Source organism: Manis javanica, chromosome 11, assembly GCF_040802235.1.
Source record: "Manis javanica isolate MJ-LG chromosome 11, MJ_LKY, whole genome shotgun sequence".
NCBI lineage: Eukaryota > Metazoa > Chordata > Mammalia > Pholidota > Manidae > Manis > Manis javanica.
In genome coordinates this window covers 32984068-32996111 of record NC_133166.1, presented here as the reverse complement: position 1 = coordinate 32996111, position 12044 = coordinate 32984068, and the positions used below count along the sequence as shown (strand labels likewise).

General features: G+C 36.7%; 1 protein-coding gene across 15 annotated transcripts in view; it reads right to left on the bottom strand.

Moving 5' to 3' along the window:
- The window catches only part of MICAL2 (microtubule associated monooxygenase, calponin and LIM domain containing 2), a 223832-nt gene that overhangs the window by 32715 nt on the left and 179073 nt on the right, over positions 1-12044 (bottom strand). The gene's annotated exons all lie outside the window — the stretch shown is intronic.

Sequence of the window (12044 nt, the reverse complement as noted above, 5' to 3'; positions counted from 1 at the left end):
AGGACTCTAAGTCCAAGGTTTTATCACATAGTCTCATGCAACATAAATATTTCATTAATTATGGCTAAACAAATGCCACTTTTATTTTCCCAACTTGAAGATATTATCACATCATCGAAGTGATGATTCAAATGCCAGGAAAGGCAGTTTAAGATAGGGAGGGCTCAGCAATGCAGGGCCCCCACAAGAGCTGAAGTTGAGGAGATACGCCAACCTCTGAACAAGAGGTAGATGGTTCGAGACAGCCAAGAGCCCACGTTCACTAGAATCTCTTTGTGATCTGGCCAGGGACCATGTGTGATAAAGTCTTCCAGGTGCCACAAGAGGCTTTTATTCTTCTCAGCAAGAACATCTGCCCTACATATCAACCTGATGCAAAGTTGATGACTAATATCTGGATTAACCCACTCTGGACACTGAACATCAGAACCAGCTAGCTCCATGACAGGAAATTTACCAGTCTTTCCTCTGCTGTGGCAGCTGATACTGAATAGAAATATGTGTTGGGTGAGGAGGAAGAAGGAGAAGCAATTCCAAGCTGACTGACATTCTCTCCAGACTGACTTTTCCTCCCCATAATTTTCAACTATTCACCCCAGTGGGAGAGGCCAAGTTTTAAAAAATAAAGGTAATTTTTTCCAGGAGCATATTTATATATATTGTTATTCAAAGCAAAATAATGCAAAACATCTATATAATAACACAGCCTCTCTGGGGAAGGAGTTAACTGTTTTCCACTTTAATTTGCCAGATGGGAAAGTTCAGGTGAAGACAGAATCAGAGCAGTATAATAATGGAAGGAGGCATTGCTAGTGGTGAGATGAGACTGTTTCCCAGTTCCAGCCACTAAATTACCATAAGTAATTTAGTTAGTGAGTATTCAATTAGTGTGTGACCTTGAGTAACTAACCTTACTCCCTCAGTTTCTGGGGACCAGGACTTCTAACTTATAGAACTGTGGTGGAAGAGTAAAGATGATCAGTATCAAAAGCCTGCTACAGGGCAGAGCCAAGATGGTGGCGTGAGTAGTTCAGTGGAAATCTCCTCCCAAAAACATATATATTTATGAAAATACAACAAATACAACTATTCCTAAAAGAGACACCAGTGGATACAGTACAACAGCCAGGCTACATCTACATCTGCAAGAACTCAGCATCACACGAAGGGGGTAAGATACAAGCTGCGGCCCAGCGGAATCCAAATGCCCCTCCCTACCCCAGACCCTGGCGGGAAGAAAGGAGTCAGAACAGGGAGGGAGTGAAAGCCCAGGACTGCTAAACAACCAGCTCTAGAAATCTGCCCCCAGAGCACATACACACAGTGCATGGGTGCTGGATATTAGAGAAATGGAGAAGCAAAACCTGTGGGCAGGTACCCGCAACTGGCGCCCCTGAGACAAAAGAAAAGGGAGTGCTTTTTGCAAGTCTTAAAGAGACAGGAACCCCACAGCTGGACAAAGTCATCCCGGCACACTTACAAAGGACTTTCTTCTCCCAGCTGACACACCTGCCTCCTGCCTACAGCCACCGCTATCACCATGAAAAGGCAGAAGAATTTAGTCCAGTCCAAAATAGTCCAGACAACCCCTGAGAGAGGACCTGCAGAGATAGACCTAACCAGTCTCCCTGAAAAAGAATTCAAAATAAAAATCATAAACACGCAAGAGCTAAAGGAGCAAGTACAGTCTCTGGAAGGTTAAAAGCAGAATGGACGGGATGCAAGAGGCCATTAATGGAATAGAAACCAGAGAACAGGAACGCGTAGAAGCTGATGCAGAGAGGGGTAAAAGGATCTCCAGAAATGAAACAATATTAAGAGAACTGTGTGACCAATCCAAAAGGAACAATATCCACATTATAGGGGTACCAGAAGAAGAAGAGAAAGAGAAAGGGATAGAAAGTCTTTGAAGAAATAATTGCTGAAAACTTCCCCAAACTGGGGGAGGAAATAGTTGCTCAGACCAAGGAAGCACACAGAACTCCCAACAGAAGGGACCCAAAGAGGACAACACCAAGACACATAATAATTAAAATGGCAGAGATCAAGGACAAGGACAGAGTATTAAAGACAGCCAGAGAGAGAAAAAAGGTCACCTACAAAGGAAAACCCATCAGGCTATCATCAGACTTCTCAACAGAAACCTTACAGGCCAGAAGAGAATGGCATGATATACTTAATGCAGTGAAACAGAAGGGCCTTCAACCAAGGACACTGTATCCAACACAATTATCATTTAAATATGAAGTAGGGATTAAACAATTCCCAGACAAGCAAAAGTCAAGGGAATTTGCCTCCCACAAACCACCTCTACAGGGTGTCTTAGATGGGAACACTCCTAAAAAGAGCACAGAACAAAACACCCAACATATGAAGAATAGAGGAGGAGGAATAAGAAGGGAGAGAAATAAAAATTATCAGACAGTGTTTATAATAGCTCAATAAGCAAGTTAAGTTAGACAGTAAGATAGTAAAGAAGCTAACCTTGAACCTTTGGTAACCACAAACTTAAAGCCTGCAATGGCAATAAGTACATATCTTTCAATAATCACCCTAAATGTAAATGGACAGAATGCACCAATCAAAACACACAGAGTAATAGAATGGATAAAAAAGCAAGACCCATCTATATGCTGCTTACAAGAGACTCACCTTAAACCTAAAGACATGCACAGACTAAAAGTTAAGGGATGGAAAAAGATATTCCATGCAAACAACAGGGAGAAAAAAGCAGGTATTGCAGTACCACTATCAGACAAAATAGACTTCAAAACAAAGAAAGTAAGAAGAGATAAAGAAGGACATTACATAATGATAAAAGGCTCAGTCCAACAAGAGGATATAACCATTATAAACATATATGCACCCAATACAGGAGCACCAACATATGTGAAACAAATACTAACAGAATTAAAGGAGGAAATAGAATGCAATGCTTTCATTTGGGAGACTTCAACACACCACTCACTCCAAAGGACAGATCTACCAGACAGAAAATAAGTAAGGACACAGAGGCACTGAACAACACACTAGAACAGATGGACCTAATAGACATCTATAGAACTCTACATCCAAAAGCAACAGGATACACATTCTTCTCAAGTGCACATGGAACATTCTCCAGAAAAGACCACATACTAGGCCACAAAAAAAACCTCAGTAAATTCCAAAAGATTCGAGTTCTACCAACCAACTTTTCAGACCACAAAGGTATAAAACTAGAAGTAAATTGTACAAAGAAAGCAAAAAGGCTCACAAACACATGGAGGCTTAATAACATGCTCCTAAATAATCAATGGATCAACGACCAAATTAAAATGGAGATCCAGCAATATATTGAAACAGATGACAACAACAACACAAAGCCCCAACTTCTGTGGGACACAGCAAAAGCAGTCTTAAGAGGAAAGTATACAGCAATCCAGGCATATTTAAAGAAGGAAGAACAATCCCAAATGAATAGTCTAATGTCACAATTATAGAAATTGGAAAAAGAAGAACAAATGAGGCCTAAGGTCAGCAGAAGGAGGGATATAATAAAGATAAGAGAAGAAATAAATAAAATTGAGAAGAACAAAACAATAGAAAAAAATCTATGAAACCAAGAGCTGGTTCTTCAAGAAAATAAACAAAATAGATAAGCCTCTAGCCAGACTTACTAAGAGAAAAAGAGAATCAATACACATCAACAGAATCAGAAACGAGAAAGGAAAAATCACGACAGACCTCACAGAAATACAAATTATTATAGAATACTATGAAAACCTATATGCTAACAAGCTGGAAAACCTAGGAGAAATGGACAAATTCCTAGAAAAATACAACCTTCCAAGACTGACCCAGAAAGAAACAGAAAATCTAAACAGACCAGTTACCAGCAATGAGATTGAAGTGGTAATCAAAAAACTACCCAGGAACAAAACCCCCAGGCCAGATGGATTTACCTTGGAATTTTATCAGACAAACAGAGAAGACATAATACCCATTTTCCTTGAAGTTTTCCAAAAAATATAAGAGGAGGGAATACTCCCAAACTCATTCTATGAAGCCAACATTACCCTAATACCAAAACCTGGCAAGGACCCCACCAAGAAAGAAAATTACAGACCAATATCCCTGATGAAAGTAGATGCAAAAATACTCAACAAAATATTAGCAAACTGAATTCAAAAAAATATCAAAAGGATCATACACCATGACCAAGTGAGATACATCCCAGGGATGCAAGGATGGTACAACATTTGAAAATCCATCAACATCATCCACCACATAAACAAAAAGAAAGACAAAAACCACATGATCATCTCCATAGATGCTGAAAAAGCATTCGACAAAATTCAACATCCATTCATGATAAAAACTCTCAACAAAATGGGTATAGAGGGCAAGTACCTCAACATAATAAAGGCCATATATGATAAACCCACAGCTAACATCATACTGAACAGCGAGAAGCTGAAAGCTTTTCCTCTGAGATCGGAAACAAGACGGGATGCCCACTCTCCCCACTGTTATTCAACATAGTACTGGAGGTCCTAGCCATGGCAATTAGACAAAACAAAGAAATACAAGGAATCCAGATTGGTAAAGAAGAAGTTAAACTGTCACTATTTGCAGATGACATGATATTGTACATAAGAAACCCTAAAGACTCCACTCCAAAACTACTAGAACTAATATCAGAATTCAGCAAAGTTGCAGGATACAAAATTAACACAGAGAAATCTGTGTCTTTCCTATACACTAACAATGAACTAATAGAAATAGAAATCAGGAAAACAATTCCATTCACAATAGTATCAAAAAGAATAAAATACCTAGGAATAAACCTAACCAAGGAAGTGAAAGACCTATACCCTGAAAACTACAAGACACTCTTAAGAGAAATTAAAGGGGACACTAACAAATGGAAACTCATCCCATGCTCCTGGCTAGGAAGAATTAATATCGTCAAAATGACCATCCTGCCCAAAGCAATATACAGATTCGATGCAATCCCTATCAAATTACCAACAGCATTCTTCAATGAACTAGAACAAATAGTTCAAAAATTCATATGGAACCACCAAAGACCCCGAATAGCCAAAGCAATTCTGAGAAGAAAGAATAAAGTGGGGAGATCTCACTCCCCAACTTCAAGCTCTACTACAAAGCCACAGTAATCAAGACAATTTGGTACTGGCACAAGAACAGAGTCACAGACCAGTGGAACAGAATAGAGACTCCAAACATTAACCCAAACATATATGGTCAATTAATATATGATAAAGGAGCCATGGACATACAATAGGGAAATGACAGTCTCTTCAACAGATGGTGCTGGCAAAACTGGAAAGCTACATGTAAGAGAATGAAACTGGATCACTGTCTAACCCCATACACAAAAGTAAATTCGAAATGGATCAAAGACTTGAACATAAGTCATGAAACTCTTAGAAAAAAACATAGGCAAAAATCTCTTAGACATAAACATGAGTGACCTCTTCTTGAATATATCTCCCTGGGCAAGGGAAACAAAAGCAAAAATGAACAAGTGGGACTATATCAAGCTGAAAAGCTTCTGTACAGCAAAGGACACCATCAATAGAACAAAAAGGTATCCTACAGTATGGGAGAATATATTCATAAATGACAGATCCAATAAAAGGTTGACATCCAAAATATATAAAGAGCTCACACACCTCAACAAACAAAAAGCAAATAATCCAATTAAAAAATGAGCTGAGGAGCTGAATAGACAGTTCTCTAAAGAAGAAATTCAGATGGCCAACAGACACATGAAAAACTCTAAAGAAGAAATTCAGATGGCCAACAGACACATGAAAAAACACTCCACATCACTTTTCATCAGAGAAATGCAAATTAAAACCACAATGAGATATCACTTCACACCAGTGTGGGTTGCCACCATCCAAAAGACAAACAACAACAAGTGTTGGCAAAGTTGTGGAGAAAGGGGAACCCTCCTACACTGCTGGTGGGAATGTAAATTAGTTCAACCTTTGTGGAAAGCAGTATGGAGGTTCCTCAAAAAGCTTAAAATAGAAATACCATTTGACCCAGGAATTCCACTTCTAGCAATTTACCCTAAGAATGCAGCATTCCAGTTTGAAAAAGACAGATGCTCCCCTATGTTTATTGCAGCACTATTTACAATAGCCAAGAAATGGAAGCAACCTAAATGGCCATCAGTAGATGAATGGATAAAGAAGATGTGGTACATATACACAATGGAATATTATTCAGACATAAAAAGAAAACAAATCCTACCATTTGCAACAACATGGATGGAGCTAGAGGGTATTATGCTCAGTGAAATAAGCCAGGCAGAGAAAGACAAATACCAAATGATTTCACTCATATGTGGAGTATAAGAACAAAGAAAAACTGAAGGAACAAAACAGCAGCAGAATCACAGAAGACCACGAATGGACTAACGGTTACCAAAGGGAAAGGGACTGGGGAGGATGGGTGGGAAGGGAGGGATAAGGGCAGCAGAAAAAAAAAAAATCCTGCTACAGTGCCCAGCTCACTCGAGGTACTTAAATAAATTTGTCATCATGGTTAGTAGCAGCAGCAACTGCTTCAACATTACTGTTGATCCAAATTAACCATGTGCAATTTTCATAAAGCTGCCCAAATAACCTTTCTTTATGGAAGAAGTATAATAACCGAAAGTTGAGATTTTTTTCTCTCAAAAATAAATGTAACATTTCCATTGAAATTCATTTTGAAATTACAGTGAAAATGTCCCCAAATATAATGCAGTACTTAAATTTCTAGCAATGTTATTATATAATGTTATATAGTGGCTTCTGAATCTTGCCCCTTTACCTTCCTCCATCATAGAACCATCCATGCTAGGAATTTACTTTTCATTTGAAAAGTTTAAAAATCTTGGCAGCATTGTTCCACTCTAGCTATGATGGAGTGACTGATTCTGGGACTGCCATCTCATCACAAAACACTGGAAGTCAGGACAAAATACATGAAGCAGCTGTTTTCAGACATGTGACAACAGGCAGTGCAGACTGTTGATGAAGGTGAGACAGAAGAAAATAAGGTAAAACCTAAAATCACCTAAACAGAGCATAGCAGATTCATTGAGCTAAAAAGACAGAGATTAGAGTCTGAGGCAGCTGGAATATGTGGGGGAGAGAACTGGAGAGGAGGGAGGTCTGTAGAAAAAAACCTTCAGAAATAAGCATAGAAGTTCTCTTGAGTCTATTGCTTAATAGTAAACCATAGATGCATAGAAAGTTCATGAAACTGGGCAAGTAACTGCTGGGAAGTTATAGGCTAAATAATCTCTAAAACCTTTACAGGACTAGGAAGTGTTCAAGTTCCACCCAGTTAGGACAGAACAAACACTGGGGACATTAGAGTAGAGATCCCAGAAGAGTTATACCTTAGTAACAGGGATCAATTTGCCCAGAGTAAATGTTATTATTGGCTCACCTGAATAAGTTTAATAACAAGCCTTGAAAGAAATGAAGTTGATCTGCAAGTTACTTCACTGACTGCCAAACATTCTTTCCTGCTTATTTAACTTTTTTTTTTAATTGAAGGAACAAAAGCTAGATACTCTACAATGTAACAGGTATATCTAACAACCAGTTGGAATTATTGGAAATGCTAAAGGAGCAGGCCAATGAGTCTGATAATCAAGAGAAAAATCAATCAATACAAGCAGACTCAGAAACCACAGAATTAGAAGACAAGGCTTTAAAAAGAAAACATGAACAGAGTGAGGACATAAAGAATATTTTTAAAAGAACCAAATGAAACCCATGAAGATGAAAAATACAAAATCTGAAATGAAAATTTTACTGGATCAGCTTAGTAGTTGATTAAATACTGCAGAGGAAAATATTCACTGAAATATTACTGAAATATTCAGTCAACAATAGCAATAGAAACTATCCAAAATTAAACACAGAGAAAAAAAGACTGAAGGAATGAACAGAACCTCAGTGATCTGTGGGATAATATCAAGTAGCCAAATATACATTTGACTGAAATGTGGGAAGGAGCTATAGGGATACAGAAACAGAGAAAGCAGACAAAGTAGTTGATGATTATCTCAACAGATGTAGAAAATGTGTTTGATTTAATTTATCATTATTCATGACAAAAATTCATAGTAAACTAGGAATGGAAGGGAATTTCATTAACCTAATAAACAGTATCTCCAAAAAATTATAGCAAACAGTATATTCAGTGGTGAACTATAATCCCTCTGATATGAGGGAAAAAGACCACAAAGTTCACTGTTACCACTTTCATTTAGCTTTCATTGTACAGGAGGTCCTAGGCAGCACAATAAGAAAATTAAATGAGCTATACCAACTGGAAAAGAAGATGTCAAATTGTCTTTATTTGCAGACAACATGATCATCTATGTAGAAAATCACACAAAAAAAGCTACTAGAAAAATAAGTTTTAGCAAGGACAATAAAAAAGGCAGTTGCGTTCCTATATATTAACAATGAGCAACTGAAAATCAAAATTAAGAAACCCATTCCATTTACAATAGCAACAGGAAAAGGAAATACTTAAGGGAAACATTAATAAAATATGCATAGGACCTATGCACTGGAAACCAAAAAACCTTTCTAAGAGAAATTAAAGAAAAACCTACATAAATTGAGGGAGATTCTATTTTCATGGATTGAAAGACTCAGTAGGTATCAATTCTTCCCAAATTGATTTTAGATCAAAAACAATTCCATTCAAAATTCTAGCAGGCTTATTTTGGTAGGAATTGACAAGCCAATTATAAAATTTTATGGAAATACAAAAGACCTACAATAGCCAAAATAATTTTTAATAACAAAATGAGAGGATTCTCACTACCTGTTCTCAATACTTTAAAGCTACAGTCCAGTTGACCTGTTAACTACATGGTCTATTTATATGTGGATTTTTTTCAATAAATAAATTGAAAAACTTTCTGGAGATTTGGCTATTTGGAAAAACATTTTCTTTTCTTTAGCTTCTCTAGGTTACTTTAAGAAAGCATATAATATACATGACATACAAAATATGTGTTAACCAACTGTTTATGTTATCAATAAGGCTTCCGATCAACAGTGGGCTATTAGTAGTTAAATTTTGGGGGAGTCAAAAGTTATATGTGGATTTTCAACTGTGCAGGGAGTTGGCACCCCTACCCCCCAGCATTGTTCAAGGGTCAAGTGTAATCAAAAGAGCATGCTATTGGTGTCAGGATAAACATACAGATCAAGGTGACAAATTAGACTGTACAGGGATAAACTCACACATTTATAGTCAATTGATTACTATAAAGGTGCCAAAATAACTCAGTGGGGGAAGATGGTCTTTTTAACAAGTGTTGACAACAATTGTATGTCTTTGGCCAAAAAACTTAACTTTCATTCATCATAAAAATTAATTAGTATTGGATTATAGATCTAAGCCTGAAAACTAAAAACTATAAAACTTCTGGGAGAATCCTTAGAGACTTTCAGTTGAGCAAAGATTTCTTAAATATAACTCAAATTACAAAAGAAAAATATTAATAAATATGACTTTACCAAATTAACAGCTTCTGCTCTTTGGAACATGCAGTGATGAAAGTGAAAAGGCAACCCACCAGCTGGAAGAAAATACTTGCAAAAACCTATCTGGTAAAGGATTTATATCCAGAATTTTTAAGAATTCTGGCTAAATAAAGGACTATTTTGTATTCTTAGATGGGAAGACTCAATGTTCTGCAGCTATCAAATATCTCTAAAATAATCCTAAAATAATCTCTAAAATAAATTATAAACTGTATAGTTTATAATTGCACCCAAATAATCAAATATTCATGACTATATCTAATGAAAACTGTGCAAGATCTCTGCAACAGCAAAACAAGGACAGAAATTGAAGGGATAGATCATTTTCATGGATTTGAAGATTCAATACTGCAAAGACATTAATTCTATCCAAATTTAGATTACATTTAGATTCAATTAATCGGAAACAGATGTCCAGAAAATATTTTTTTGTGGAAATTGATGAATTGACTCTGTAAGTCACATGGAAATTAGAAAGGGCAATGATAGCCAAGACATACTGGAGAAAGAACAAATCAGAGGATTTACTCTAGACTATGAAGATTTATTATAAAACCACATAATGAGTAAACAGTGTGACTCAGGTGTTAAGCAGACAAACCAACCAGTGGAACTGAAGTTCCAAAAACAGACCTGCTTAACTTATGACAAGAGTGTCACTGCAATGAAGTGGGTGGGGGGAAAGATGGCCTTTTTAATAAATGAAACGATTGGATAACAACATTGAAAAAAAATAAACCTTCACTGTACCTCACAGAATACACTAAAATCTTTCCAGTTTGGTTGAAGATTTATTTGTGAAAGGTAAAATTATGAGGCTTCTGTAACAGTGTTGTCCAATAGAAATATAATATGAGCTATAGATGTAATTTAAAATTTTACAGTAACCACATTAAAAAACATGAAAAGAAATGGATAAAATTAGTCTTAATCACATATGTTATTTAGCCACAAGTTTTAAAAACATTATCATTTCAATATGTAATCAATCTAAGTTATTGAGATATTTTACATGATTTGATTCATACTAAGTCTTCAGAATCTGGTGTGTATTTTATATTTATAGAATATCTATACTAATGATAAAATTTTAATGGTTTACTGAAATGTAATTCTTTCAAAAACAAAAAGTTGTGTTTAGTAGACATTTTACACTTTCAGTTTTTAAGTCTAAATTCATTAACATTGAATGAAATTAATAATTCAGTTCCTCACAATACTAGTCATATCTCGAGTGTAAAATAATGGCTATCATTTTGGACAACGCAGTTCTAGAAGTTAACATAGAACATCTTTATGAAGTTTCATAAACAGCATATAAAACTCAACAATAATAAAGGAAAATATTGATTCATTTAGCTTCACTAAAAGACACCTTGAGAGTGAAAAAGTGAGCAAAAGAGTGGGAGAAGATATTTACCGTCCATAAATTTGACAGGAGACATATACTCAGAACCTACAGAGATTACAAATCAATAGGGAAAGGGCTAATAAAAGTATGGGCAAGAGACTTGAATAGAAATTTCATACAAGGGAATTTCTAAATAAGCATGTGGGAAGTAGTGCAACATCATTGTTGGGTAAACTCAAATTGGAACCACAATGAGATACCACTACACCTCCATGAACACGGGGCATCAACAAACAAAAACAAAACTGAGACTATCAACATTGGTAAGGATGTGGGTCAAGAGGAACTCTTATTTCCTGCTGGAATGTATATAAATTGGCAAAACCACTTTGGGAAACTGTTTGACAGTACCTACTAAAGGAAACTATACATGCCTACCCTATGACTTATTAGTTCCATTCCCAAGTATTGACTGACAAAGATTTCTCTCTTTGAACAAACTCCAGCCACGCTCCTCTGAGCCTCCTTCTTGACAAGGTCTCAGCCTTGGCCCATAAAATCTGTAGGCTCAGTGTAAATGTAATTTAACCTACCTACTTCTTCTCATCTTAGAAGACTTAAGCAGTACATAGTTTCTACCAGCTCAAGGTCACAATCCCAGGATGACCCTAGCCCTCCTTAAAGCACCTGCCTGAGAAAATTCAAGACTGACAAAAGAATTTACTGGTTGTTCTAGCCAATAGCTGTGGTTAGGCCCTGACCACTCTGTCTAGGAGCTTTTATTTAAAAAAGGCTTACAAATGAGAATCTTCCCTCTGTTCCATCAAGATGTTTATGTATCTACTACCATTCAGGAGTATCCTTTTCAAGGGCTTGAAAGCCAATCCTTTAAAATGTAATCACCAGGACTGAGAAGGTCCCTGTCGCAGAGTCTCTGAAAGGATAGAATCCTAATTTCAATAATTGCCGGCTAACAAACGCAGGTGACCTCAGCAGCACTTACACTGACCAACCCTTTGTAATTTTCCACTTCCTTGACTCTACTGAGGCTCTGCTCCCACCCTCCCTACTTCCTCAATCTCGCAGTAAAACACCCAGCTACCTCTGTA